This window comes from Bos mutus, chromosome 2 (genome assembly GCF_027580195.1).
Source record: "Bos mutus isolate GX-2022 chromosome 2, NWIPB_WYAK_1.1, whole genome shotgun sequence".
Lineage (NCBI taxonomy): Eukaryota > Metazoa > Chordata > Mammalia > Artiodactyla > Bovidae > Bos > Bos mutus.
In genome coordinates, this window is record NC_091618.1 from 118,444,947 (window position 1) to 118,471,699 (window position 26,753).

General features: G+C 38.5%; 1 long non-coding RNA gene across 1 annotated transcript in view; it reads left to right on the forward strand.

The window, feature by feature from the left end:
• The first annotated feature begins 277 nt into the window (after nucleotides 1-277).
• LOC138984632 (uncharacterized) overlaps nucleotides 278-26,753 on the forward strand; it is a 45,103-nt gene continuing 18,627 nt past the window's right edge. Inside the window, exon 1 of the long non-coding RNA XR_011461871.1 lies at nucleotides 278-436. This is a non-coding gene — a long non-coding RNA (uncharacterized lncRNA). The remainder of the gene's footprint in view (nucleotides 437-26,753) is intronic.

The window sequence follows — 26,753 nt, forward strand, 5'->3', positions numbered from 1 at the left end:
CTGCAAAATAAAGGAATTTTCCACTCGCTCCTTTTTCATTTATGAAAGATGATCTTCCACAGACTATGTGAAAAGGACTTTGTACCTTTCACCCTGAACGAACTTCTTGCCCACTTTTCGAATTTGCTCACTCTTGAAAGTACCCTTTTAAGTCCTGGGAAATGATTCTGTTTTCTCAGTTGACTACTGCTGCCCACAGAATGTCTCTTCCTCCCTTCAGTGACTCAGCACTTTAGAGAGAAAAATTGTTCTGGAGAGAATGTTAAGACAGGCCACACTGCTGTTTACAGGAAAGAAAGAGATCAAGTGCTGCCTCCAGGGGAAGGTGAAACACCTTACTTAAAGACTGAATGGAAAAAAACATCAGATGATGGAAATCCTGCGAGGACAAGGTAATGAGGAAAGCAACTGCAGAAGCTGTTTCACGTGTGAGCAGGTAAATTTATTGGTACCGGGAGCAAGAGTGCTCTGCTCAAGTGATCAGACTGTTGTTGTGGGGAAGGCAGAGCCTGCATGCCTTTGTTCTCATATGGGGCTTTGTGTTCACTTTTCTGAAGTTGAAAGTTTGTAAGTACAGGAGCTTGTGAAACAACTGGATGCAATGTAGAATTTGAGCTTGTAAAATTACAGAGGAACAAGTCACTCCTACCTGCCTTTCTGATTTGTCCACTTGAGATCAAAGCAGTTGGCCTGTTTCCTGAGAAAACAGTTCCTGTTAGGGTGCTCCCAGTGTCACAGTGGATCTTGTCAGAGCAGTACATGAACCCGGGACTTGACCTCTGTCATTTTTCTTTAAAACAAATAGTGGTGGGGAAAATCATGTCACCAACTCTTGAATCTCTGTAAATTGTTCTAGAAAAACAGATGAAGGGAGAAAACTCTCATGCTCATTGTGCTGATTTGAAATCAGCCATAAGTTCTCAACACAAATTTGCTTTTATTCATTTATCTATCCATTTATTTCTTCTCTCCCCTTCCTCATATGGTTTGAAGGAGCACATAAAAATGAAAAGAAAAAAAAAAAAAAGGAGAAAGTCAATGCCAGAAGAAAATCAGAGATCAGTTCAACAAACAAGCATCTGGACATTTGTTGGAGGAACACCATGTATCTGGCCCAGGACTTTACAGCAGCTAAGACAGAGGGTTATTTGTGGTCTGTGATTTTTAAGTTGATGATACAAATTATAGTGTCCATAAGATTAAAACAAATCTATTGCTTAGAAAGATCATGATGACTTTTGACTTGGGAAAAATTCCCTTTTATAATGTAATGATATGGTGAACAACTATTTCAACAGTTCTTCTACATTTAATGCAATAGGGCTCTTACTTATAAGATTCTTCACTGCAAGCACATGGTTTTGGGGCTAAACTCAGCTCAGCAAACGTAATTTTGTGAGGAGCTCGGCAAGGTGGTTGTAGGATACAGTTGTAAGGATCAATGATAAAATGTTAAGTCCCAGAGAAATAGACAATATGGCCATCTGGGAGTTTTATCTGAATATATAATATATATTCAGATATAATAATACACATGAATATAATATATAAACATATATAAAGTAATGAAGCTCTCTGTTTGGGACAGCAGAGTTCAAGGTTATCCTCTGTGGAGAGATGCTCGAGTATAGATAATCTATGAGGACAATGAAGGACACATGTATCAGTGTCAGCTGAGCTGGTGGTAGAATTGACATTTTCTTATGAAAATTAAGGAGTCTAATCCAGACAAAGGTCTGGATAAGAGGCCACATACCTCTGGGTACAGGTGGACATCACTGTCTCAGACAAAACAGAAATGGACTCCTTTTTCTTCAACGCTAGAAATTAGGAGAAGCGAATTTCAGACATTTTCATGCTTCACTATACCTTAATTTTTGGATATATGACCACTTCCACAGGGTTGGGAAGATCCCCCAGAGAAGGGAGCAGCTACCCACTCCAGTTTCTGGTCTGGAGAATTCCATGGACCGTATAGTCCATGGGGTTGCAAAGAGTTGGACATGACTGAGCTCGCTTACCTGATAATGGCCACTTCCAAAAATTTAGAAGATACAGAGAAGCATAAAGAAAAAACTAAAATCAGCTTTCATCCAATTTCTAGAGATAATCAACATTGGCATTCTATTATCTATTTTTCTTAAGTACAAAATTGAGATTTTACTGTGCAGCCCTTTTTCATTTAATGTTACATTTTAACATTTTCTCATACCATTGCATATTCATAAAACTATTATTTTGTTTTATTATTACCTGATATTTCATTGCATGGGTAAACCATAATTTATTCAGTCATCCTACAACTTGGAGCATTTAATTTTTTTCCCAGACATTCTGGTCAGGGGATTACACCTTACTTGACTTTTACAGAGATACAGTTTCTGCAGTTACACTGCTTGGGTTCAAGTCTCAGTTCAACCACTGTGTGACCTTGGGATAGTAACTTAATCTCTCTGATTCTGTTTAATCATCTGTATAGTAGGGCTAATATTAGTGCCTGTCTCCCAGAATTTCTGTGACAAATGATGTCTGTAAAAGAGCTACCACATAGGAAGAGCTCACCGAATGCTAGTTATTATTATGATCATCTTCCAGAGGAGTCTACCAAGAGTTGTGACATCAAAAATCTAAGTTCATGTTCCAATGTAACTACAAATTAAATTGGCTGATCTATTCTGAAAATTGGAGAAGGAAATGGCAACCCACTCCAGTGTTCTTGCCTTGAGAATCCCAGAGATGGGGGAGCCTGGTGGGCTGCTGTCTATGGGGTCCCACAGAGTCAGACACAACTGAAGAGACTTAGCAGCAGCATTCTGAAAATAGATCACATAAAGGATTCAAATGTTTCAGGAATATAAACAACTGAGGGTTGAGGGCCATGGAAGTCCAATGGATCAGCAATAACTGACAAATATCCTTGGGAGACTCAACTCTACTGAGTCTATCCTATTCGTAGTCATTCTTCTTAACTACCAAGTAATAGGGTCATGATTCAGGTTAAATCATCCACGGATTTACAGAACTGCAGAATCTAAAGGGGCATTCATTAATTGTGGAAACAGCAAACAAAGAACTACTGAAAATGCGCTCAGAGCTGAGTTCTCGCATCTTTGAAGATGGTTAGGCACTGATAGGAGTTAGGCACTCAGTCTCTAGTGTTCTTGCTTTAATTCCCAGTCTCAAAGCTCATGGACTCTGAAACAATGACAGACCTAAAAGCTGCTCCTGTGGATCAGATTCCTGACTTCACTTGCAGCAGTTGTCCACAGGCTAGTGTCTAGGATCTCCCTGGTCTGGGCAAGAATTCGGCTCGTTACAATAGTCACGGAAGCATTTTCCCTGAAACAGTGGCCAGCATTCTCCAGAAGCAGATTGAAAAACGGAAGTACTTGCAGAAAGCACAGGAAACTGGAAGCAGGACAGCACTTGAGAGCATGTTTGTCTCAGTGGCTTTTGGTGTGTTGTCAGATGTTGTGGAAATTTCCAGTTTGAGCAGTTTTAATGTTTTGTGGCCTCTTTGGTTGAAATATAGTTTCCTCCTTTTTTAAACATCAAAGGGTGAGGTCACCAGCCTTCTAAGCCATTTAGGATCAAGGCTGAGAAGTAGGTTTTCGGTAATGTTTCACCCTGAGTTGATAGACATGGATGGCAGCAAACTGTAGTTCTTCCTGAGAAATGTTTGCTTTTGTATTTGGCTTCCAAACTGCCATCAGTTCTGATGTATGCAAACATGGAGGCTGTTGGAGAATCATATTGCTTCTAAAACAAACTTCTTCTTGGTTTAGTAATAAGCCAAATACACAGATACCATCTCTTAGCCTTTGAAATGATATTTATAAATACCTCATGATTTATCTCAAATGCAAAAAAAATTAGTAGATGGGCAATTTAAATTTCCTCACCAGAAGACTCAAATGCAGAGGGATCTACTTGAATTTTAGTTTCATGTCTGTGATAGAAACACACACAGAAGGCTATATAAACAAATGGGCATGAGTAATTCCATGCCATAAATATTTTATTCTCACATTTATATTTCTCTCTCCATCACATACACTTGTGGTATATGGCTGAAATATGTTCAGATGCATGGACACGACTTAGCAACTGAACAGCAACAAATGCATCTGAACAAACCCTTCTAGCAGGTGCTTGATCTGAGTAGTGAAAATGGCTTGCTGAGTTAGTTTAGTTTTTGTTAGTTTTTTTGGTAAGGTTATTAAAAAAAACTAATTAAAAAATTAGTTTGAACAAAAAAGGATTCAGACTTTGATTACTGAAAAATTGGTCACTGCAGTCTTAATATATTAAAGAAAAAGTTAGCTATTGCCTCTTGCTTGAAAATCAACTTTACAATGTCTTTCCCCTAGTAATTTGTATCATCCTATGATGATGTATCATCCTAAATAGTATTTGCTATTAACAAAGAACTGACCTACTTCCTCTTTTTAACCAAGAGATAAAAAGTAACTGACTTTCCAATTACTGAGTAGTGCTCTTGCTATCAGCTTGTCTTGTTTCATAAATATGTAGAAAGAATTTACATTCTAAATCTAGGGGGAGAAACAGGTGGAATTAAAAATCCCTGGCTTTCTTATCAGGATGAGCAGGACAGTATGCCTACTACTATAACCGGCTCCTTGGCATTATAGCTCCAGAGGAAATATGTGGATGTTTTCAATTAAAACCTAACAAAAAATAAATTGCAGCATGAATGACAGAGAACATCAAATGCCAGTTTTATTAGAAGGACCCCATTAGGGAGATCCATCAAAACTAGGAACTTCTGGCAACTTGTGGTTCTAGGGAGACAGGAAGTAGGTCTATTGTCACTCAGAAAATATTTCACAGCCATATAAAATTAATTTGACAAACACAGATAATGCAATTAGACATCTCCGTTCTTTGGATTGCTAGTGAAACAAGCTGTACTGATCAGTTGTATCACACTGGGGTTCATACCTTCGTTCTGTGCACTGTGAGCTCCCCAAGGGCAAGAGGTAGATTTCTGAAGTTCCAGAGGAAAGAAATATATCCTTTTTTGTGAGAATTCAAGAACAGGACAGAAAGCCTGGAAGTAAACCCACACACTCACCATCAATTAATCTATGACAAAGGAGGTGAGAAAATACAATGGAAAAAAACAGTCTCTGGTTCAGATGGTAAAGAATGCCTGCAATGAACGAGGCCTGGGTTTGATACCTGGGTCAGGAAGACCTTTGGAGAAGGGCATGGCTACCCACTCCAGTATTCTTGCTGGAGAATTCCATGGACAGAGGAGCCTGGCAGGCAATACAGTCCATAGGGTCAAAAAGAGTCGGATGTGACTGACTGACTAACACTGAGTAAGTGGTGCTGGAAAAACTGGATAACCACATGTAACAGAATGAAATCTGAACATTCTCTGACCCCATACACAAAAATAAACTCAAAATGGATTAAAGCCCTAAATGTAAGACTTGATACTATAAAGCCATTAGAGAAAAACATGTGCAGCATACTCTTTGACATTAAGTGCAGCAATGTTTTTTGAATCCGCCTCCTAGAGTAACGAAAATAAAAGCAAAAATAAACAAATGGGACCTAATTAAACTTAGAAGCTTTTACAGGGCAAAGGAAATCATAAACAAAACAAAAGTATAACCCACAGAATGGGAAAAAATATTTGCAAATGAGGCAATTGACAAGGGATTAATCTCTAATATACACAAACAGCTCATGCCGCTCAATATTAAAAAAGCAAACAACTCAAATCAACAAATGGATACAAGAGCTAAATAAACATTTCTTCAGAGAAGACATATAGATGGCCAAAAATCACATGAAAAGATGCCTAAGACCTTAATTAATGACTGAGTTGAAAGGTGAACCCTTAGAGTGATTGGCCAAGATGTGATACCCAGAGAACAGGGAAGAACTGCTCTGTGTGAGACAAGGAGAGTTCTTTTTTCATTTAAACATTGGCAGAGGGAAGGGTGGAGAAGAAATAATCAGGGGGAAATAAATGAGGGGGAGGAGAAAGGAGACTGTGAGAATATACAAGGAGGAGTTAAGAGAGTCCACGGTGCTGAGGTACCAAGAAGCACAGAGACCAGGGTCTCTCATGGGGGCTTCATGTCATTTGTATGCAGTGGTGATGCCACCTCTTCCATGACCCCTAGTGGTATAGTAAAGATTGTTAGATCCACAGAATGCTTGGTGTGAATCAGCTTTCCTTGTGAGAACAGGTCCTGGGGCTGAGTGTCAAAGCCATGTTGAGGCTAGGCAGAGGGAGTCCAATGGCACCCCACTCCAGTACTCTTGCCTAGAAAATCCCATGGACAGAGGAGCCTGGTAGGCTGGAGTCCATGGAGTCGCAAAGAGTCAGACATGACTGAGAGACTTCACTTTCACTTTTCACTTTCATGCACTGGAGAAGGAAATGGCAACCCACTCCATTGTTCTTGCCTGGAGAATCCCAGGAATGGGGGAGCCTGGTGGGCTGCCGTCTATGGGGTCACACAGAGTCAGACACGACTGAAGCAGCTTAGCAGCAGCAGCAGAGGGAGTCCACACTAGAGGGAGCCATGAGTTGTAAGTCCCTTCTTTCCTGCCTTATCCCCTTGAATTCACAGAACCTTTGGGACAGTTTTGAAATCTACCGGACTTGACATCGAAGCTGGGTGTTGAACCATCTTTAAAGGTCAGAAAGACCCAAGATAATATCTGGATTAAAATTATTCTAATCCAAACCATGATGGTGGGACCTCTCCCCAAGCTTCTCAGTGATGAAGAAGAATCTCCTGCAAAGACTGTTTCTCATATGTTTCTAATGGTTTTCGGTACCTAACATCTTCTAAGGAACATGTCCCTGAGGTTCTTCCCTTCTGGTCCTCTCTTCCTGTTAAACTGCCCCTCTCTGCTCTGGAGATGAAACTCACCATCTTTACTGCACAGGACATGGGAGCTCTTTGGCAGTTACCACTGTCCACTAGCATGGACACAGCCTCTCCAATAATTTTTCTTCAGCCTGCTGACCTTATAGAAGGACAGGGACAAATGGAAGGGAAGTCCGATATGAAAAATAAATTGCTGCTACAGCTCGTGTCTAGCCTTCTTTGGGTCCTCTATGGGTTGAACCACCTTCCTAAGTGAAGTGAAGTGAAGTGAAGTTGCTCAGCTGTGTCTGACTCTTTGTGATCCCATGGACTGTAGTCTATCAGGCTTCTCTGTCCATGGGATTTTCCAGGTAAGAGTACCAGAGTGGGTTGCCATTTCCTTCTCCAGGGGATCTTCCTGACCCAGGGATCGAACCCAGGTCTCCCACATTGCAGGCAGATGCTTTACCCTCTGAGGCACCAGAGAAGACACCTTCCTAACTTGTCATCAAATTGTCTCCATATGATAGAGCACAAGGGCAGGGCTCCTAGTCTGGCAATTCTCAAGCCCAGAGAAAGGAGGAAAATATTTTCCTTATCACAGTCTAATTAATTCTTGCTCACTATGTCCCCATTTTCTGTCCCTGGATGAATCAATCTCTTCCTAGTATGATTGACAGCAGAGAATATTCATTGCTTACAGGAAACCCAACTCATAGGTACAAGAGTGCGATCTGACTCCATATTTCCAAGAAGACAATCACAAAGGTGATTTTTCTATCATATAGTTTAGATAGACTTACCCTTGGTTAACTGGATGTATCATTATTTTATAAAAGAAATATATAAAACAACTATAATGCAATTTCCACTTCCATTTCTTCATTTCACTTCACAATGCATTTTGTACATCATTCCAAGTATCAACACTCTATGCAGTCAAAAATCCATGTGTAACTTATATTTGGCCCTCCATATCCAAGTTTCCTCCATATTGCCATTTCACATCCACAGATTTAACCAACCGCAGATAATGCAGTACTGCAGTATTTACTACTGAAAAAAAAAATTCATGTATAAATGGACCCTGCTGCTGCTGCTAAGTCACTTCAGTCGTGTCCGACTCTGTGTGACCCCATAGACGGCAGCCACCAGGCTCCCCCATCCTGGGATTCTCCAGGCAGGAACACTGGAGTGGGTTGCCATTTCCTTCTCCAATGCAGGGAAGTGAAAAGTGAAAGTGAAGTCGCTCAGTTGTGTCTGACTCTTCTCGACCCTATGGACTGCAGCCCACCAGGCTCCTCCATCCATGGGATTTTCCAGGCAAGAGTACTGGAGTGGGGTGCCATTGCCTTCTCCGATAAATGGACCCAGGCAATTCAAATCTGTGTTGTTCAGGGTCAAACTGTAATATATTTTATTTATCCATTCACAGATGGACACTTGGATTGTCTTTACCTTTGGCAGTTGAGAATAATGCTTGAACATGGGTGTACAAGCATCTGAGTCCCTGCTTTCATGGTTTTTTTGGGTATATGCCCAGAAGTGGAATTGCTAGATCATGTGAAATTACCATGTTATATTAAGTTACTACGTTTATTTATTTATCTTTAGGAGGACATGCCATACTTTCTTCCACAGTGGTATTTGGGTCATTTTTTAATAATATAAAGACAGCTTTATACATATATCTCTGAATATTCATGTGAAGTATTTCTGTAGAATAAAGTCCTAAAATTGTAGAAGTGAAATAACTGAGTCAGAAACATTTTAATAAATATTGCCAACTTTACCCCCCAAAATATTATATTAATTTACATTCCTACTTACAGTGCCGAAATTCACTACGTTAAACATTCTGCATTACCAACTCTTTTCATCTTTTCCAAGTTGATCAGATGAGATTTTTAAGCTTATTTAGATTTGTGTTTCTGTATTCATTAGTGAAGTGGTGCAAGATTTTTCATTGTTTTCAGTTCATTTATATTTGTTCATCTGTGGTTTTCTGATTTAAATACTTTGCCAATTTTTCTATTGGGTTTTCTTTCTCTTAGTGACAAAAGAGAGCTCTTTGTAAATTAGAAAATTAGCACTTTGTCTTCACAAACATGAATGTTTCTCCAGTTTTGGACTTCTGACTATAATTATGAAATATTTTTATGAATAAGTCCAACAATTAAATATATGCAGTAGTATATTTACAGATATTTTTCTTTATGGTCTCTGGGTTTCACATGCTCATAAATGCCTTCCTAACTCCAAGACTTACTAAAATACTAATTCTTATTTATTTCTAGTATTTTGTCTTTCAAAATTTAACTCATAGATCTAACGGGAATATATTTTGATGTGAAGAGAAAAGAAGGAAGATTTTGTAGTTTTTCTCCAAATAGTTGTTTTAATCCTTCTTTGTTCACCAATTCAAAATGTCAGTATTAGCATTTACTAAAATATCACTGTTTGTTTTTCCTATTCCACTGATACCCGTCTCTTTTAGCAGGCTCATAACATGCTTTTTTTCATTACAGCTTCATATCATATTCAAACACATTAAATCTAGTCCTTCCCTCTAGTATCCTTATTTTAATTTTGCTCTTCTTGGCTATTTTCATTTGCATATTCTTTCAGATAAACTTTAGAAACATACATAAATACTTTGGTCAAAATATACTTTGATCAAAGTATATTAACATTCTACTGGATTGTCAATTAATTTATGGATTAATCTAGGAAAATTGATATCTCAAAATACTGAGTCTTTTTTATCCAGAAACAAGACATTTTTATCTATTTATTAAAGTCATTTTAATTTATGGTTATCTCTTGATTACTCTCAGTTGCAGACAACTCTTAATTTCAAGTTTTTGTTGAGAACCACCTGTTCTGCTTGTCTCCTTTATTTTTCTTAACTGTCTTTATTCTCATCATCTATATACAAACTGTAACTGATTAGGAATTTGAAAGCAAGAAGTTTAGAAGAAAATACCTAATTAAATTTTTACCTGAGAAGAATGTAGACAGAGACATAGCAACAATCTTGGCAGATGTTCTTTCAAAATGTGTATTTATCCTCAATTTAAAAAATGTTCCCTTGTCCTTTTTGGGGTGGAGAAGGCAGAGTGGAAAAGGAAGGAGTGACAAATTCCTAGTTCCTGTAGAATCAGAAGTTCCATGGGTGGCTTCCTTATTTAATTTCAAATGTTGTGAATTCTTAGAAAATGAGATGTACTCATGACTAAGTATGAGTAAAGAAGGACTCTAAACCAAAATATAATGACATTTTGGGATATGTAGAAGTCTATATATACTTCCTCCAGTGGTGTGAATAACTGCTTACTGACTATTCCAAATGGAAGAGAAGAATAAGACATATATTTAAAATTGGAATAAAACTGGAGTATATGAAATGTGAGGAAAATGGATCAATCTATAAACCTATTTTTGATGTATTTATAAACACTAAATGTAATGCAAATGATTTACATTTTTTGTATCTTGACAGGGGAGCCTGGTGGGCTGCTGTCTATGGGGTCGCACAGAGTCAGATATGACTGAAGTGACTTAGCAGCAGCAGCAGCAGCAGCATAGATTGATAAATTTCTTTTATACTGTACAGTTTACAGTATAAAGTCAAAGAATCATATACATATATTTTAAAGTAAATATATAGCAAGTTTATAGGAAAAGGGCAAAGAATGCAATAAAAATATTTTTAAGAATGTCACAATCACCACTAGAGGGTATAATAAGCAACCTTTCTTCCATATAGTGGAGCAGAAGCATATTACTGAGAAATAAAAGGCAATTTAGAATCTCAGTACTGGAAGCAACCTCCATAGGTCATTTGAAAGAGAAATGGCTTTTAGAAATGTTCATCAGATTTGACATCTAACCAAGGGCAAAAGGTATCAAGTGATTTTCAAGGGCAGTGTTTATCTTAGGTAAAAGTGAAGTCAGTTTATCAAGGCATACAGAACTATTTCTAAGGTAATTAAAAAGGAAAAAAAAAGGCCTTTTATATTTACATGTAACTGAGCATCCATCTCACTTGGCAAGCCTGTTGATTAAAGCTTCTTCTAGAATGATATTACCTTGAAAAAATACTCTATGAGGACTTAGAAAACAAAACAATTCTTATGGAATCTGTGGGAGAGGGAGAGGGTGGGAAGATTTGGGAGAATGGCATTGAAACATGTAAAATATCATGTATGAAACGAGATGCCAGTCCAGGTTCAATGCACAATACTGGATGCTTGGGGCTAGTGCACTGGGATGACCCAGAGGGATGGTATGGGGAGGGAGGAGGGAGGAGGGTTCAGGATGGGGAGCACATGTATACCTGTGATGGATTCATTTTGATATTTGGCAAAACTAATACAATTATGTAAAGTTTAAAAATAAAATAAAATTTAAAAAAAAAAAAAACAATTACACAGACTTTCAGAACCTCAGCAAGATCCACGTTGTCAATAAAAGAAAGGAGAGGCAGCATTTTCAAACCAGCTAGTGATGACTGGCATGAGCCAGATGCAGAGCATGAATTCCTTACTTCAAATAGTTCACCAGGCTAGTGGAGCCTATGTTGTGAAAGATAAACACATTCCTCCTTAGAATTCCAAGTGCAGTTTTTTAAGCTGGACCATCTCATCCAGTAAACCACCTAATCTGCTATAATGGGTCTTTGAAAAAACAATCCCTTCTTTAATATAGGATTTCCCTATCTCCCATTGTAAACATGTCCCCAACCTTAAATTTTTTACAAATTTATTTTTAATTGGAGGATAATTGTTTTACAATATTGTGTTGGCTTCTTCCATACAACAATGAGAATCAGCCATAATACATATATTTCCTCCTTCTTGAACCTCCCTTCACCTCTCACCACAACCTACCCCATCAGGCTGTTGCAAACTTCCCACCAGCTATCTATTTTGTTGTTGTTGTGTAGTTGCTAAGTCATGTACAACTCTTTGCAACTCTGTGGACTGCAGCATGCCAGGCTTCTTTGCCCTTCAATATCTCCTGGGGTTTGTTCAAATTCATGTCCATTGAATCGGTGATGCCATCCAACCATCTTATCCTCTGTTGTCCCCTTCTCCTCATGCCCTCAATCCTTCCCAGCAACAGGGTCTTTTATAATGAGTCAGCTTTTCCCATCAGGTGGCCAAAGTTTTGGAGCTTCAGCATCAGTCATTCTAATAAGTATTCAGGGCTGATTTCCTTTAGGATTGACTGTTTTGATTTCCTTGCAGTCCAAGGGACTCTCAAGTCTTTTCCAGTACCACAGTTCAAAATCATTAATTCCTCAGTGCTTAGCCTTCTTGATGGTCCAACTATCACATTTGTACATGACTACTGGAAAAACCATAGCTTTGACTACATGGACCTTTGTCAGTAAAGTGATGTCTTTGCTTTTCAATGCACTGTCGAGATTTGTCATAGTTTTCTTTCCAAGGAGCAACCGTCTTTTAATTTCATGGCTGCAGTCACCGCAGTGGTGATTTTGGAAACCAGGTAACTAAAATCTGTCTCTGTTTCTACTTTTTCCCCTTCTGCTTTTCCATGACATGATGGGACCAGATGCCATGATCTTAGGTTTTCAAATGTTGAGTTTTAAACCAGCTTTTTCACTCTCCTCTTTCACCCTCATCAAGAGGCTCTTTAGTTCCTCTTTGCTTTCTGCCACTAGAGTGGTATCATCTGCATATCTGAGGTTGTTGGTATTTTTCCTGGCAATCTTGATTCCAGCTTGTAATTCATCCAGTCTGGCCTTTCATATGATGTACTCTGCATATAAGTAAAATCAACAGGGTGACGATATACAGCCTTGTCTTACTCCTCTCCCAATTTTGAACCAGTCCTCTCTTCCATGTCTGGTTCTGTTGCTTTTTGACCCGCATACAGGTTTCTCAGTTCAGTTCAGTTCAGTCACTCATTCGTGTCCTACTCTTTGTGACCCCATGGACTGCAGCATGCCGGACTTCCCTGTCAATCACCAACTCCCGGAGCTTACTCAAACTCATGTCCATCGAGTCGGTGATGCCATCCAGCCATCTCATCCTCTATTGTCCCTTCTCCTACTGCCTTCAATCTTTCCCAGCATCAGGGTCTTTTCCAATGAGTCAGTTCTTCACATCAGGTGACCAGAGTATTGGAGTTTCAGCTTCAGCACCAGTCCTTCCAATGAATATTCAGGACTAATTTCCTTTAGGATGTTCTGGTCGCATCTCCTTGCAGTCCAAGGGACAGTCAAGAGTCTTCTCCATCACCACAGTTCAAAAGCATCAATTCTTTGGCGCTCAGCTTTAGGAGACATGTAAGGTGGTGTGGTATTCCCATCACTTTAACAATGTTCTGCAGTTTGTTATGATCTGCACAGTCAAAAGCTTTTGCCTGCTTTACATATGATAATGTATAAGTTTCCATGCTACTCTCCCAACTTTCAAATTTTGAGTGCTATTCTGTGTTCCAGAATAATTGCCCTTCTTAAAAGAAATACACCAATAGGAGACAGTAAGGCAAGTAAAGCTCATTATAAGGAAGAAAACGTAAGCCTTCTTTTAAACTATTTTTCTAAGCATAACGTTGCTTAGCAGGTAGCACATCACAATGTAAAATGGACTTTAACAATAATCTTTTGACCTAAGCATGTAGATATTTTTATTCATGGCTTCTGATACAATGAAATGGAGACTTCAGATGATGAAAGCTTTACCCAAAGACTCTCAGTAGAAGATGGAACTAGGAGAATAGAATCAGGACTGCTTCTTAATCTGGTCCTATGCCACTATACTCTGGCCCCCATGCATCTAAGCATTCAGTGTCAGAAATCCCCTTCATTGCACATTTCAGTCTGAAGGATATTCAGACATAATATGAGAAGAATATTCTATTTGGCTGAAAATGTTCCTGTGGTTTGTGTTCAGATTGTTGGTAACTAACCATTTTGGTTTCTTGGTCATTTTCGTTTTCCAGATCCATTTCATCATTTGAGTATGACACACCAGGCATATCACTGAAGGATTATTATATTTCTTTAGAAGTTGAAGCCCCTTGACCTTCGTTATAACATTACCCTGTCTTATTATTTACCTGGAAACCATTCTCAAAATGTTCAAAGTTTTTGAGTCTTTTTAATATCTGCTAAAACTTTAGAACAGTTTATAGTGTTTGCTTATATTATTACTCAAAAATTTTGATGCACTTGTATTAGATGCAGAGAAATATTGTATTTTTGTATTTTAATATCTTTAATAGCAATGACACTAGTGAAATTTAGAAAAAAATGTGACAATGCTTTTTATATATGAACCATTTCAACATAATATGGAGACAGACTTCTTGCCTAACATATTTAGTTTACATCCAAATCTGAATTTAATATGGCCACTGGATCACTTTTGAACAGATTTTCAAGATGTTTATCATTTCACAGGAACTTGATATGAACTTGATGAAAGTTTGAAATTTCAATCATCTCTTTAAGATTTTTGTCATATCTACATGCCATCTGTACTATTATTTACTATATACATGTATATATATATATATATTCACTAAGATCTGATTCTAATTATTTTTCTAATATATTAAAGTAAATGTGTAACTTTATAAAATATTTCTTCATAATATTTAAAATAATCTTGGATAGCATATATTTAATCAATGTACTGTATTTTGTGAGTCACTCGTGTCATTGAAAAAGTTTTGAACTAAGAAATAGAGATGTAGATTACATGTAAACATTAACATTTTCTAACTTGGATCATTGAACAAGCCAATGGACCTCCCTGAGTCTGAACCTTACAAAGTCGTGAGGACTAAAGAACTAATGATGTTAAGATCTTTGCACATGCAATTGTACTTAAATGGTAGTTTCCATTCCTTAAAGGGAGTTCAACTGATTAAAGACAATATTTGCTCAAGTTAAAACAGTGTGATTTGAGTTCAAATACCTTCTTCTCTGTGTAATTCTTATCCACAAGAAAAGCAAAAAATGTGGATAAAAGGCAAAGAGGACACTAATAGATGGAGAAATATACCATGTTCATGGATTGGAAGAATCAATATAGTGAAAATGAGTATACTACCCAAAGCAATCTATAGATTCAATGCAATCCCTATCAAGCTACCAACAGTATTCTTCACAGAGCTAGAACAAATAATTTCACAATTTGTATGGAAATACAAAAAACCTCGAATAGCCAAAGCGATCCTGAGAAAGAAGAATGGAACTGGAGGAATCAACCTACCTGACTTCAGGCTCTACTACAAAGCCACAGTTATCAAGACAGTATGGTACTGGCACAAAGACAGAAATATAGATCAATGGAACAAAATAGAAAGCCCAGAGATAAATCCACACACATATGGATACCTTATCTTTGACAAAGGAGGCAAAATTATACAATGGATTAAAGACAATCTCTTTAACAAGTGGTGCTGGGAAATCTGGTCAACCACTTGTAAAAGAATGAAACTAGAACACTTTCTAACACCATACACAAAAATAAACTCAAAATGGATTAAAGATCTAAACGTAAGACTAGAAACTATAAAACTGCTAGAGGAGAACATAGGCAAAACACTCTCTGACATACATCACAGCAGGATCCTCTATGACCCACCTCCCAGAATATTGGAAATAAAAGCAAAAATAAACAAATGGGACCTAATTAACCTTAAAAGCTTCTGCACAACAAAGGAAACTATTAGCAAGGTGAAAAGACAGCCTTCAGAATGGGAGAACATAATAGCAAATGAAGCAACTGACAAACAACTAACCTCAAAAATATACAAGCAACTCCTACAGCTCAACTCCAGAAAAATAAATGACCCAATCAAAAAATGGGCCAAAGAACTAAATAGACATTTCTCCAAAGAAGACATACAGATGGCTAACAAACACATGAAAAGATGCTCAACATCACTCATTATCAGAGAAATGCAAATCAAAACCACTATGAGGTACCATTTCACACCAGTCAGAATGGCTGTGATCCAAAAGTCTACAAATAATAAATGCTGGAGAGGGTGTGGAGAAAAGGGAACCCTCTTACACTGTTGGTGGAAATGCAAACTAGCACAGCCACTATGGAGAACAGTGTGGAGATTCCTTAAAAAACTGGAAATAGAACTGCCTTATGACCCAGCAATCCCACTGCTGGGCATACACACTGAGGAAACCATAAGGGAAAGAGACACGTGTACCCCAATGTTCATCGCAGCACTGTTTATAATAGCCAGGACATGGAAGCAACCTAGATGCCCATCAGCAGATGAATGGATAAGAAAGCTGTGGTACATATACACAATGGAGTATTACTCAGCCATTAAAAAGAATGCATTTGAATCAGTTCTAATGAGGTGGATGAAACTGGAGCCTATTATACAGAGTGAAATAAGCCAGAAGGAAAAACACCAATACAGTATACTAATGCATATATATGGAATTTAGAAAGATGGTAACAATAACCCTGTGTATGAGACAGCAAAAGATGTATAGAACAGTCTTATGGACTCTGTGGGAGAGGGAGAGGGTGGGAAGATTTGGGAGAATGGCATTGAAACATGTAAAATATCATGTATGAAACAAGATGCCAGTCCAGGTTCAATGCACGATACTGGATGCTTGGGGCTGGTGCACTGGGACAACCCAGAGGGATGGTATGGGGAGGGAGGAGGGAGGAGGGTTCAGGATGGGGAACACATGTATACCTGTGGCAGATTCATTTTGATATTTGGCAAAACTAATACAATTATGTAAAATTTAAAAAAAAAAAAAAAAAAAAAAGGCCCAGGAGATAGGTCAGAGAGGCCAGGCTGTTCATGAAGCAGAGTAAAGTGGCAGATTCCCATTGTAAATAGTTTGTAACACAATTATTCATCATATTCTGTAAGGGACCCTATTTTTCTTTTCCAGGTTGTAAGAACAGAGATCCAATAAATAGCTCACATCAAAGGAACAAAAGGGGAATAGGGCTACTCAGAGGTCTCATGGAATACAAGAACACCTACCGGCATTCAGCTGGGGCTCATGTCAACTAGAGCTAGAAAATCAACCTAAGTCTTTCAGAGGCTTTGCGGCCTCTTCTCTGTCTCTGTCTCATGTCTGCTCTCTTGGGGCTTTTTCTCATTGCAGTTTCCTCTGCACACTCATTTTTCTCGTGACCCCAAATTGGCACTAAGTACAATCTGTTCGAGCTTATTGGCTAACCAATGGATCAACACTTCCGGGAATCCACTTCAGTAACAATGAGTTTGGGAGGGAAGAGAAATCTACTTCATTTATTCAGTCATGAATATATAAATTCCTTTCACTATGCACCCCTGCTGCCCAAAGAATTAATAACATCTTGCTAGGAGTCATGGGATGTGATAAAAAGACCTATAGGGGAGCATGGCTTTTAAGATTGGTGTTTTTATATGATATCTCACATGTCTGGAAAAATATCCTGTCAGTATATCATACTTTACTCTTTTTAATGATGTTACCCCAGGTTGTTTTGGATCTCAAGTTAAATCAAGAATCCTTTCCTGGGTCAGGACACATTCCTACTTTAAAAGAAAAAAAATGTTTTCCAGAGGAACCATATTTGTGAATCAGATTTCTCTGTCTAGAGAAACACACCCCCACCAAACTCTTCTAAAGGGAACTGAAGAAATAGTATTAAAACCCACCACGATGGCTCCTGGCTTTGCCAAATTTTATAATGAAATATTTTATTTCTTAAGCAAAGAATCAGTAGTTGTTTCCCTCTGCCAAATGTTGATGTTCCATCATGTAAACATAGCTAATAACACTCAGTACTGTTACCAAAGCGAGGTCTGGCGGCTCGTTGCTCGAAAATCAATATCCGAGAGGCAAGTGCTAGTGAAAACAGAAACCACTGCTCTCAATCATAAAGCCAGCAGTTTGGAAAGAAGGTGTTCCAAAGAAGGAGGAACTCCATGTTCCTCAAAATGAACTCCAGATAATCTGCTCAGTCATGAACGTTTTTAAAGAGAAAAGAGAAGTAATCTCAGTTAATCATTGCAATAAGGGGTCAGAGTCATCACCATCCTTAACTGCGTGCAAGCTTGTCAGTCTTCTATGATGTTTCTTTAGCTGGCATCTTGTCCACACAATTTGTGAGGTAACTGAAGGGGAAGCTAGGGAAGAGATCTGATTATCTGTTAATTAGTTATTCTTCATTTCTACTTCTTTGATCAATGAAAAGTCAGGTAAGGTATTGTATGACCGAAAGATTTGGAAGGTGTGCGTGGGTTAGAGATGAGTGAAACATGGGGGTGCCTGTAACTAAGCTGAAGGTTAGTTACAATACAGCTTTGCTAAAGTCACAAAACAAATGGTTCTCCTGCAGAGAACTCTTTCCCATATAGAGTTCTTTCCTGCTAAATGCTTTCAAGGGGCTTCCCAGGTGGCGCTAGTGGTGAAGAATCTGCAAGAGACATAAGAGACAAAAGAGACTCAGGTTTGATCCCTGGATTGGGAAGATCCCCTGGAGTAGGAAATGGGAACACACTCCTCCAGTATTCTTGCCTGGAAAGTCCCATGGACAGAGGAGTCTGTCAGGCTACAGTCCATGGGGTTGCAAACACAACTGAGCACGCTCACGCACACTGCTTACAAATCCCCACTTGTCAGCACCATTCCGTTCCTATGGGGCTATGGACAAAGATTCATCTTCCATAATTTCTTCATGCTGACATATGGTGCCATACTCTTAGACTGGAAGATGCTGTGATATGGGTCTGTAGCATCTCTTTGCTGGCAGTTTTAGTTGCCCGTTTACATTTATAGGCAGAACAACTTAAGAGTTATTTTGATGCTCAACAAAGACAGAAATTATTATGGGCAATAGTGTTAATCTCATTCTGTAAAACCCAGTTCTTGGAACTGTTCTAGCTATAGATTCAGTATGGCTCAAAATGGAGCAGCTGATGTCATGGCTGCAGTCTGGTCATCATGCAGTTATTTTTCTCCCTCTGGTGGCAGTTATAATATCTGTAAAACAGCTCAGGAATGTGCATCAGACAGTGAGACTGTGACTCTATTGTCCTAATTATTAATTGCTTGAGTCTACTCTTCTGTGACTCAGGAGGCCTGGGAGACTTCAGCTTTTCTACAAACAAGAGGCAGGGGACACAAAAGGCCTTCATACGAGGGTGGGGTGGGTGGGTGGGAGCGGTGTGCTGTAGGGTTCTAACACCATTAGTTAAAGAAGCAAATATTCATTTTTTCAGTACTATTTTATATATATTGAGTGAATTCAATGCAAAATAAGTAACTTTCTTATGCAACTTTTTTCTGGACTTTTGATTAAGATATGGGTCTTAAACTTTAACATGCCTAAGAATCAACTTAAATATACCTATCCACTAGGTCTGAGACAGCACAAAAGAAACTTTTAATAAAAGTCTTGCACTCAGATTTTATGAGTGCAAGTGGTCTGAGGACCAGACTTTGAGAAACATTTTTGAGGAATCTAGATGAACTCTTTGGAGCATGATCTGGTTTCTGCTTTCTGCAGAGATCATCACATCATGTACTTTGTATTTGGGACACTCAAGTACTAGTTTTATTTGCATAAGTCCCACTTACCTACTTTGAAATCATTATATAACAACTGATTTTTCAAAACCAGGGTTTCTTGGTGCCTAGGGAGAGATCCTGGATCCTACTAGTTGAGCATAACCAGGCCAACCTGGTGCAGTGGGTTTCTGGTGTTGGTTCTGTGTTAGTCCACAACCCTTTATCATATACCACTTCAGTGATATTCCATGCTTTCAGAATATGCTGTAAAGAAAGAAGCTTTGTTCCACTTTGAAACAGGTGTTTTGCCAAGGGAAATGTGTCTTTTGAAATCAAGTACATTTTCTTGGGTGTTAGAATACATCACTGCAGCAAATGATTATAAAAATGTGATGATAGTCTTTGGGCCTATTTAAAAATGTCATACCATATGATTTTTGAATCATAAAAATGTACTAGTGATACCACTTCAAATTGAATATTGTATGACTAAAGTCCTTAAGATATTCTGAAGTCCACAGGGGGTTTTTTGTGTCTCTAAAGGGAAAATGTGAGGAAATTGAAGGCATGTGATAGCATAAGAGGCTTTAGGTTGTTTATCATAAAGATCCCCTGGGTTCTAAGTGGAATTTTAAAAATGATTGTTCCAACCTGAAAAAGAATTTAACAACAACAAAGGCAAACTTATTTTCCAGAGTTAAACCTGTGCTTTTACATCTAATGCTTCCTACATGCTGGTTGCAATGTTCCTTTATTCTGTACCCTTACATTTAATGCTGATTTGGGGTCCTTAAAAAGATTTAAAGCATTTTAATGCAATGCTTTAAATCTCTTCTTAGCCATATCCTATATTGTTTTCATGCTTTTTATTTCTCTAGACCATGAATAAAGTTCGATTCTGAACTTCTTTTCCTTGATTTTCTCCTTGGAGATATATATTATCAGCCATACTTTCCCCAAACAAAATTTCAGAAGCCTGTAATGACTTTAGATATGATTTAAGTCCTAATTGTTCCATATACTATTAAAAGAAATCATAATTTATTTTCCAAAACTAATTAGTTTTGTACACCAACTATGCTTTTTCATGGTGTCCCTGCTATAAAGTCTGTTACTCTCCAGCATCCAGTCTAAAATATTTCTACTTAGCCATACAGTTTCATCCCAGAGCTCTTTTCTTTTAAATTCTCTCCTGTGACTGAATTTTAAATTCTTTGCTGACTTTGGTGTTCCTTGTCCTGTTTTCCAGTATCTAGTCCTACAATTATCCTATGGTAATGTGATTGTTGACCAGTCTATCTCCAAGTTAGACGGTAGCCCAGAGAAGGCAGTGAACTTACTCTGAAATCCCCAGTGCCTAGGCATTGCCTATTGCATATAAAATGCCAAATAAATACATGAAAAACATGCATCTTAATGAATCAGACTCAAACCCACCCATTCCAATCGACATAAACATTTAAACTTTTATTTTGTACAAGAAACATTTCTCTTCAAAGGTAAGAAGTTATATTTGCTTGAGAAATGTATTGCCAACCACTTTTTCAATGTAATCACCTGTGGTATCTTAGAACACAGTTCTTGAGCTCTGGGACTATTGATAATTTGGGCTTGAAAATTCTGTGTTACGGGGACTGGTCCTGTGCATCTTAAGATGTTTAGTAGCATCCCTAGTCTCTACCCACTAGAAGCCAATAGCACCCTAAGCCCAGTTGTGACAATTAAACATATCTCTAGACATGGCCAAGTGTCCTCTGGAGGGCAAAATTGCCCTTAGTTGAGATGTACCACCCTAGAATGATGAGTTTACCAACTTCAGAGACTTCAAATATTATTGGAAATGTAACCCTATAATCTTATTAACTTCGCAAAATATTCATTTTTAAGTTTTAATTGCCCCTTTAAACTTCCAACTCACAATGTAAACAATGGTTCCTTAGCTTATATGACTGGTGTATGGGCTGGTATGGAGAAGAAAATGGCAACCCACTCCAGTATCCTTGTCTGGAGAATCCCATGGACAGAAGAGCCTGGCAAGCCCCAGTCCATTGGGTTGCAAAGAGTCAGACATAACTGAGCAACTAACACTTCATGGGCTGGTATGGCTGGAAGTGGGTGGATGGCTGGGCATCTGTCTCTGCATGAGGCCAGTTTGTGCCTCTTTACAGCATGAGAATCTTGGTGTAGCCAGATGTTTTACATTTTCCCCAGAGCAGGTATTTTAAGAGACCTGAACAGAAGCTGTAACACTTATTATGACCTAGTCTTAGAAGTACTGGAATGTCACTTTTGTGGCATTTTTTTTTATATTTATTTTTTAAAACTTCTTATTTTGTATTGGGGAATAGCTGATTCCAAATAGGAAAAGGAGTACATCAAGGCTGTATATTATCACCCTGCTTATTTAACATATGCAGAGTATATCATGAGAAACGCTGGACTGGAAGAAACACAAGCTGGAATCAAGATTGCCAGGAGAAATATCAATAACCTCAGATATGCAGATGACACCACCCTTATGGCAGAAAGTGAAGAGGAACGAAAAAGCCTCTTGATGAAAGTGAAAGTGGAGAGTGAAAAAGTTGGCTTAAAGCTCAACATTCAGAAAACGAAGATCATGGCATCCTGTCCCATCACTTCATGGGAAATAGATGGGGAAACAGTGGAAACAGTGTCAGACTTTATTTTCTGGGGGCTCCAAAATCACTGCAGTTGGTGACTGCAGCCATGAAATTAAAAGAAGCTTGCTCTTTGGAAGGAAAGTTATGACCAACCTAGATAGCATATTCAAAAGCAGAGACATTACTTTGCCAACAAAGGTCTGTCTAGTCAAGGCTATGGTTTTTCCTGTGGTCATGTATGGACGTGAGAGTTGGACTGTGAAGAAGGCTGAGCGCCAAAGAATTGATACTTTTGAACTGTGGTGTTGGAGAAGACTCTTGAGAGTCCCTTGGACTGCAAGGAGATCCAACCAGTCCATTCTGGAGGAGATCAGCCCTGGGATTTCTTTGGAGGGAATGATGCTAAAGCTGAAACTTCAGTACTTTGGCCACCTCATGCGAAGAGTTGACTCATTGGAAAAGACTCTGATGCTGGGAGGGATTGGGGGCAGGAGGAGAAGGGGACGACAGAGGATGAGATGGCTGGATGGCATCACTGACTCGATTGACGTGAGTCTGAGTGAAGTCCGGGAGCTGGTGATGGACAGGGAGGCCTGACGTGCTGCGATTCACGGGGTTGCGAAGAGTCGGACGCGACTGAGTGACTGAACTGAACTGATAGCTGATTCACAATGTTGTAAAATTTCAAGTGAGTAGCAAAGGGACTCAGCCACACATGCACAATTATTTATTTATTTGGCTGTGTCAGGTCTTAGGTGAAGCATTTGGGATATAGTTCCCTGACCTGGGATTAAACTTCGTCCCCCTGCTTTGGGAGTCCAGAGTCTTAGCCATTGGAAACCAGGGAGATCCCTGTTGCATTTTTCTATAAAAGAATTCAGTAAGTTCAGCTCAGACTCAAGGGGGGGGGGTAGAAAAAGAGGAACAGACACTACTTCCCTTGAGAGCAGTGAAACACGTATACAGGGAGGGAAGAAACTGATGGCAGCCCTCCTAGAAACAGGTTTACAAAATCTGCCCAGGTTAAAGCAAAATGCTCTCTTCTCTTCCATCCTTCCAGGATAGGTTTTTCTACTCTTCACAGGTTTGTGGCAATTCAATTTTGTGAAAAGACAAATGCTCCATTTGGATTCCTAGGATATTCCTTCACTTTGTTTTTTTTTTTTTTTTTTTTGAGGTATTCATTTTATTTTTTATTTTTATTTTTTTATTTAATTTTTTAATTTTTTAATTTTTTTTTTAATTTCAGGTATACATGTGCTCCCCATCCTGAACCCTCCTCCCTCCTCCCTCCCCATACCATCCCCCTGGGCCGTCCCAGCGCACCAGCCCCAAGCATCCAGCATCGTGCACTGAACCTGGACTGGCATCTCGTTTCATACATGACATTTCACATGTTTCAATGCCATTCTCCCAAATCTTCCCACCCTCTCCCTCTCCCACAGAGTCCATAAGACTGTTCTATACATCAGTGTCTCTTTTGCTGTCTGGTACACAGGGTTATCGTTACCATCTTTCTAAATTCCATATATATGCGTTAGTATACTGTATTTATGTTTTTCCTTCTGGCTTACTTCACTCTGTATAATAGGCTCCAGTTTCATCCACCTCATTAGAACTGATTCAAATGTATTCTTTTTAATGGCTGAGTAATACTCCATTGTGTATATGTACCACAGCTTTCTTATCCATTCATCTGCTGATGGACATCTAGGTTGCTTCCATGTCCTGGCTATTATAAACAGTGCTGCGATGAACATTGGGGTACACGTGTCTCTTTCCCTTCTGGTTTCCTCAGTGTGTATGTATCCGCAAATCAATCAATGTAATACACCACATTAACAAATTGAAAAACAAAAACCATATGATTATCTCAATAGATGCAGAGAAAGCCTTTGACAAAATTCAACACCCATTTATGATAAAAACTCTGCAGAAAGCAGGAATAGAAGGAACATACCTCAACATAATAAAAGCTATATATGACAAACCCACAGCAAACATTATCCTCAATGGTGAAAAATTGAAAGCATTTCCTCTAAAGTCAGGAACAAGACAAGGGTGCCCACTTTCACCATTACTATTCAACATAGTTTTGGAAGTTTTGGCTACAGCAATCAGAGCAGAAAAAGAAATAAAAGGAATCCAAATTGGAAAAGAAGAAGTAAAACTCTCACTATTTGCAGATGACATGATACTCTACATAGAAAACCCTAAAGACTCCACCAGAAAATTACTAGAACTGATCAATGATTATAGTAAAGTTGCAGGATATAAAATCAACACACAGAAATCCCTTGCATTCCTATACACTAATAATGAGAAAACAGAAAGAGAAATTAAGGAAACAATTCCATTCACCATTGCAATGAAAAAGAATAAAATACTTAGGAATATATCTACCTAAAGAAACTAAAGACCTATATATAGAAAACTATAAAACACTGGTGAAAGAAATCAAAGAGGACACTAATAGATGGAGAAATATACCATGTTCATGGATTGGAAGAATCAATATAGTGAAAATGAGTATACTACCCAAAGCAATTTATAGATTCAATGCAATCCCTATCAAGCTACCAACAGTATTCTTCACAGAGCTAGAACAAATAATTTCACAATTTGTATGGAAATACAAAAAACCTCAAATAGCCAAAGCAATCTTGAGAAAGAAAAATGGAACTGGAGGAATCAACCTACCTGACTTCAGGCTCTACTACAAAGCCACAGTTATCAAGACAGTATGGTACTGGCACAAAGACAGAAATATAGATCAATGGAACAAAATAGAAAGCCCAGAGATAAATCCACGCACATATGGACACCTTATCTTTGACAAAGGAGGCAAGAATATACAGTGGATTAAAGACAATCTCTTTAACAAGTGGTACTGAGAAATCTGGTCAACCACTTGTAAAAGAATGAAACTAGAACACTTTCTAACACCATATACAAAAATAAACTCAAAATGGATTAAAGATCTCAACGTAAGACCAGAAACTATAAAACTCCTAGAGGAGAACATAGGCAAAACACTCTCTGACATACATCACAGCAGGATCCTCTATGACCCACCTCCCAGAATATTGGAAATAAAAGCAAAAATAAACAAATGGGACCTAATTAACCTTAAAAGCTTCTGCACATCAAAGGAAACTATTAGCAAGGTGAAAAGACAGCCTTCAGAATGGGAGAAAATAATAGCAAATGAAGCAACCGACAAACAACTAATCTCAAAAATATACAAGCAACTCCTACAGCTCAACTCCAGAAAAATAAATGACCCAATCAAAAAATGGGCCAAAGATCTAAATAGACATTTCTCCAAAGAAGACATACAGATGGCTAACAAACACATGAAAAGATGCTCAACATCACTCATTATCAGAGAAATGCAAATCAAAACCACTATGAGGTACCATTTCACACCAGTCAGAATGGCTGCGATCCAAAAGTCTACAAATAATAAACGCTGGAGAGGGTGTGGAGAAAAGGGAACCCTCTTACACTGTTGGTGGGAATGCAAACTAGCACAGCCACTATGGAGAACAGTGTGGAGATTCCTTAAAAAACTGGAAATATTCCTTCACTTTGGACAACGTCTCTTTCTTTTCCCTCTGCCTTCTGATGACAAGTAAAATTTGGGGTCCTACTGTAGAGACATCTCACTTAGGGAGGCATGCTAAATTCATTTATAAAGTTTTGGTTTAGTTCTTCTGAAGTATCTTTCAGGAAATAATGTTTGTCATCCTGGGGAACATGGTAAGCCGATAGAAATTTTCCTCTGGAAGAATTCAATCATGACTTTTGGCTTGTCATAAACATTGACCATAATCAGGCATGGATCTTGGGAGTGGTTTGATGGGCAGAAGGCATGGAAGGAGTCATGTTTAGGTATAAATTCCAACTGTACCACTGTGGGGCCTAGCATGAATTCCTTCGCTTCTTTGACCCTGACTTTAATTCTCTGGAAAGTGAGTGAAATGTGCCTATCTTGAAGGTTTGTTTTCAGTCAAGTACTGATTATTGGTCCACAGTCCGCTATGGGTTCCACATTGTTATACATCTTTGTACATCTGGGATAGTAAGACAATGTTTATCTCCTGGGTGAAGGTCAGACAGGTCCACTGTCCATTATAAAGGATTCTGGTTTTCTAAGCTTGGAAGTGCAGTCAACTACATTGCTGGAGTGAGGTGGCCATTCCTGTCACACTGTGGGCATTCAGGCTTGAGGTATTTATGCAAATACTGAAATTTTGGTTAATGCTATTGCTGTGATGAATAAGTCCTTTTCTTCTAATCTAGGAGTCTGTGAGGCAGTGAGGGTGTCAGACTTGATGCTTCTTTTGCTCCCTCTTCTTCCTACTGTCTACAGTACTTCTGATCAGCCAGGCCTAGAATGGGTTTGTTTTCTCCATCTTCCTCTCCTTGTGTTGATGGCAACTCCATTATACAAAACACCATGACTAGAATTATCAATCTCGGCTTTTTAAAGGAGGAGACAAAGCAGTGTAGAGACTGTGTGCACTAAAAAAACTTGCTGAATTTTGGTGTCAAAAACTGAATAGTAACACTATTTTTTCCTCTTTCCATTTCTGTTTTAACAATTCTAAATCTCCCCTAGGCAAATTTTTGGCAGAATGGAAGCAAGATTAGGACAAGAAAATCAAAACAGAAAATCTCATGAATATTTTTTGTAAGTTCCCATTATTACTAGCTCTCAAGAATTGCAATGGAGTG